This window comes from Austrofundulus limnaeus, unplaced genomic scaffold (genome assembly GCF_001266775.1).
Source record: "Austrofundulus limnaeus strain Quisiro unplaced genomic scaffold, Austrofundulus_limnaeus-1.0 Scaffold44, whole genome shotgun sequence".
Lineage (NCBI taxonomy): Eukaryota > Metazoa > Chordata > Actinopteri > Cyprinodontiformes > Rivulidae > Austrofundulus > Austrofundulus limnaeus.
The window spans coordinates 1630894-1636281 of NW_013952446.1; positions in this window are offsets into that span (position 1 = coordinate 1630894).

Consider the following 5388-nt stretch of genomic DNA (forward strand, 5'->3'; position numbering starts at 1 on the left):
CTCACTCACTCACTCACTCACTCACTCACTCACTCACTCACTCACTCACTCACTCACTCACTCACTCACCAGCTGAGTATATTTGATATTTTCTCCAAAAGCCACACATAAATATCTGCCTTTTAGTCAAATATTATGAGCAGTTTTTATTTTTTTACTTTTCTTTCCTTTGTATTTCAGATTAAAGCTGTTTTCCACACCTTATACCTCAGAATAACACTCAGGTGGGGAGGAGGACAGCTGTGATCTCTGTCTCCTCAGTTCAAGACCCCTAGTGGCAACTCTTAACCACTTAAGAGTCCTCTGGAGCAGTCTTAACTTTTCGGGAGAATAAGAGTGATTCTTAGACTTAAGAATTTTGATAACTGGCACTTACACTTAAGTCTGAGAGTAGGAGCAAATCTAAGAAATTTTCAGCACTTAAGTCTAAAAATCCACTCTAAGAAGTTTGATAAATACAGGCCCTGATATGTTTGCTAAAGGCCCTGTCACACTAGACAACTTATGCCAACTTATGAAACATTTTATGTCTAATTGCTAATAAAATTATATATTTGATCAATTTGTTTGAATTACAGTACATTATGTACACTCCGAAAAGAAGCTTCCTGTTGCTTTTTTCAATTCCGTCTTCAATGTAGATGCCTTTAAAATGTTCATAAGTTGGTATAAGTTGTCTAATGTGTCAGGGCCTGAAGTCTCAACTTTTTCAGAGCTGGGTTGTAATAGCTCTTAGACATGATGAAACACATTATTTGCAGACAGTAAAAATGATTAATCAGAACAGTGGAGACAAATAAATAATTCATATTGTAATACTTGATGCACATTAAGAGTCATTCTGTGAGAAATAATTGGCACAAAAAAACCTCAAACACATCTGTCTAATGCTACATAAGTACCTTTCACAGATAATGACTGTGAAATTGAACTCCCTGTAAACTTTCTGAAATTTTAGCCTCCTCCATTGTAAATTTAGAGTGATTCATAAAACCTCTTTGTGGCAATTAAGTTAGGATGAAAAAGCTCAGCAGCATAATTTATCCATAATTGAATCCTTAGTAATTGACATCCATTATGATTTACCTTTGAAGTCATCAGACAAGTCAGCACCTGATGGATCCAGTTCATCAAAATAAGCTCTTTTAAAATTTTATATATTTATATATAAAAATAAATTATATACTATAAACTGTATATATAAATTAAACTGTAGGTGCAGTGTGGGACATTTAGGAAGAATCTGACCTTGTTAACTAGACTCATCTGACAACAGTCCTATCTCATGTTGATGCTATAATATGATGGTTGACATACTAACATTTCCTTGATTTCATTTTCTTTTTTTCTTCTAGAAAAGTGTCCAGTTCCAGCTAACCTGTAACCTGTGCCCAGACAGCCACAAAACTCAGGTGTGGCTTTGTTTTCTAATTCTGAGGTAGGCATACAGTTAGTGACTTATTGAAAAGTAAATATTGGTAATTACTCAAAAGAGGAAAAGAGAAATTATTCTAACGATTAGAAATATAACTGAGGAGAAAAACACAATAATGCTTATCAATACACAAGACATTTTGTAGTGGTCACTTCTTTCAATTTCAAGTCACTTTTCACTTTATAGATTCTTTAGCGAATCTAACTACTATTCCCTATAGCTGCATTCTATTTTAACCATATTTGGCTGCCAGTATTTGTTAAGAAAAAAGAGAAAAAAGTAACATTTCAAACTTCACAGAGCTTTTTATAAGATTGTGTAAATATCAGATCCAAACAAAATGACAATATTTATCATGTTTTTTTGTTTAAATCTGTAAACGTTTCATTTAATTTAATCATTTAATTTAATTTAATTCACATAGTACATAATCACATAGTACATAACTACAATATACCATAGTGTGTTAATCAGGTCTCCGAAAAGCTAATGAAAGCTTGTAAAGGAGCCTGAGTACCTACAATCTTGTTAATCAAAATACTTACAACACGACATACATTCTACATAATATATCGTCTCTTCATAAAATAACGTAATAATATTAAAGGGGTCATATCATGCAAAATCCAATTACTAGACCTTCCTTTGTAATGAGTATGTAATTACCAATACTTAATATTATGTAAAATCTGAGTTTCATATTTAAAACCTTTTTTTAAATGGTTATCTTGCTTCTAAAAACCCTTATCATCTCCTCAGTTTCAAACATAAATAGCTCGTAAAAATGTTAACCGTTTTCAGGAATGAATGACTCTGGTTCCATGAACTTGTTTAACTTTGCAAAGAGTTGCCTAAGTTTGGTATTTGAGTTTTTTGACAGAGTTCCAAAACTAATTAAAAGTTTATGTTCGCATGACTGTAATTATTGCATTTTTTTCTGTTTGTCTTAAAGCTTCTTGAGCATGTGCAGTAGTGCCATTTCTAAGCTGGAAATAAGAGATCTACACAGTTGTTTGGGTGAACTGAAAGTCAGCATTGAGGTGAGAGAGGATATCTTAGTACATCAACATTTTGAAACTATTTTCTTTTCACATTTATCAATACCTCTGAGATGTATGTTCTTTTGTAACTGTTAAGAGCAAAATAACTGTAGTTTGAAGTAGTTCTTTTTTTTAAATAAAAGAAAATGCATTAAACCTAACCAGCCTAAAAGCCAAAACAGCTTACAGTGCAAACCACCTACATGCAGCATCTTATGAAGCAAATGTTGTTGCACCAACTTCTAATGTGCTCTAGATTTGTAATTGTTTGTGATTCTAAACTATTCAAATTAGGTCTTAAATTAGGAGAAGTTATAGTTTAAATTAAAGATCGTCTCTTGAAGGAATGTCTTTCATAACAGAGTGTTTAAGTTACAGCTGTGTAGCTCAGTTTTTTAATAAACAACATTTTGTGCAATGTTGTGGAATATTTTTAGATCTTGCATTATCAGCAAGTTTGTGTTATTCATAACTCTATTATCACACCTATTTTTTCTCAATATCTGTAAAATAGGCTGTAGCCTTAAAAAAGATTGATTACTTTTTCTGTCTCTCTACTGCAGTCAGGCTTAGTAATATAGTATAAACATTTTCCTGTTAGCTTTGTATTTTATTTTATTTTTTTAGAGTTTGGCATGTCATGATTGATTGTGCCTGCAAGAACCTTTTGTCTCACTAGTAGTTTGTATGTTTAAGCAGCTTCGTTATCAGCAGTACACTGAGAAAATCTGATAAAATGTTTAAAATGTCGTTTATAAAATGAAATCACAAACTCGTGGTGACATCAGAGTGATTACTCCAGTGCGTACAAATTATTTAGACAAAGTCAAATCTCAGAAGGACTCGTTTTACTTAGTAGAAACTAAGTTTTCCTGCTCCCTAATATTTCTTTATTAATGTAGAATCTAATTATGTTTAATAGTAATTTATGATGTTTATTAAATATATTAAAATATTTCTTTCCTATTTTTCAGAAATCTGACGCCATGCTGTATACCCCATCTATTGATGATGTCGAAGTAAGTCGAAAATATGCAAGTTTATTTCTTTATATTTTGATAATCTGAACAAACATACATATGTGGACAATGAAATTTGGTGTAATCATAAAAAACACTAAAAGATGATTCAACAAGTACTACGAGGATAACCAAACTCTGGAAGACATTTAAACTGTGCCATATAAATAAAATGGACTTTGATGTGGACAAATATAGTGGACCTGCTTTGTTAAGTGCAAAATTTTAAAACGTAGTGAAATACATCAGGTGGCTGCAAAAAAATATATAAGTAAAAATATAGAATAGAATAGAATAGAATATAATTCAACTTTCTTGTCATTGCACATGTGGCAAGTACAAGGCAACGAAATGCAGTTTGCATCCATCCAGAAGTGCTTAGCATGAAATAAAAATGTATACAGTATATTATATTACAAATGTACAGTAATTCTTTTAAAATGTTATAGCTGTAAGTATAATTATATACAGGTTATGAATGTACAGGATATGAATTTACTGACTTTAATTTACAGAAAAATGAATTTACATCTTATGATCATGTTCTAAAAATGGTGGCATATAAATTGCCTATGTAATTATTAACAAGAGTAGATTATTTATACAGTGTTGGGCAAAACAGTGCAGGTAGTGTTGTTAGGTCCATGGTTTATCGGTATGGTGCTGATGTCAGGAGACAGAGTTCAGGAGTGCAACAGCTGTTGGAAAGAAGCTTTTCCGGTACCTGGTGGTCTTAGTCCAGAGGCTCCTGTAGCGCCTCCTAGAGGGCAGGAGGGTGAATAGTCTGTGAACTGGGTGACTGGAGTCTTTGATGATTTTCCCATCCCTTTTCAGACACCACTTTTTGTAGATGTCCTCTAAGGCAGGAAGTATGAAGGAAATTTGAAAAGGAAATATGAAGCCTTATTTCTGAACTACATGGGCAAACAACCCTTTTCATCCAATATAAAAAACGTTATTTAAAGGGCCAATATTATGTGTTTCTCAGGCATATATTTAAATACTATACCATATTAAAGTATAATATATGTCACCTTTAGTTGTTATTAAAATGCTATTTTTAGGTTTAAATAGAAAATAAACTTATCTTCTCATCACTTCCTCTTCTAAACGCCTTGAAATTGGCCTMTGTCTCTTTAAGAACCACCTTCTGCTTCTGTTCCGTCCCGTTTGGGGGGGGCGCATGCGGGGGGCTCGTGCACGTGCGCTATGATGCAGTTTACATGGCATCTGAAAATACATTTCCTCAAAGGTATTTTTAATCTGAAAAGAGCTTCACTGAGTGACAACTAATGTTGAGAGCTCAGCAGACAGTTTAAGTTTCACTTTCACTTTCACCCGAGAGCCTGCAGGAGTCATGGGCGGGGTGTGTGGGGAAGTGGGGAGGGGGTGCGCTTTGCCATGAGGAAGTTCGGCTTAAAGACACGTCCCAGGGGTGTTTCTGGTACCAAAAAGCGTTTCTGGTCCCCACCTGTTGATAACCTCAATTCTCAATATACCTACTGAACAAAAAACATTTTAACACAAAAGTATGACACAAAACAAACATTGCACAAAAACAAAACTTAATCTAAACAAACAGGATGGTTCCTTTTTTAGCACACTTCCCTACACTGTTTATTGTTGTTTTTGATCTTTTAAGAATTGTATTCAACACAAGAGACTTAAAAAATGGCAGTTTAATTATCTGAATGTTAGACTTTTTTGTCAATCATTTGAAAAAAAAATTGCAGAACATTTTTTATTAAATCAGTAGCAGTTTTAAGTGAAATAAGAAAAGTGAAACATTTAAAATATTCTATACTGTATACCTGCATGATTGAGGATATAAACCAGGTAAAAAAATGCAGTGGTTTGTGTATACTTGTTATTGAACTGTACCTATAAAGGCTCA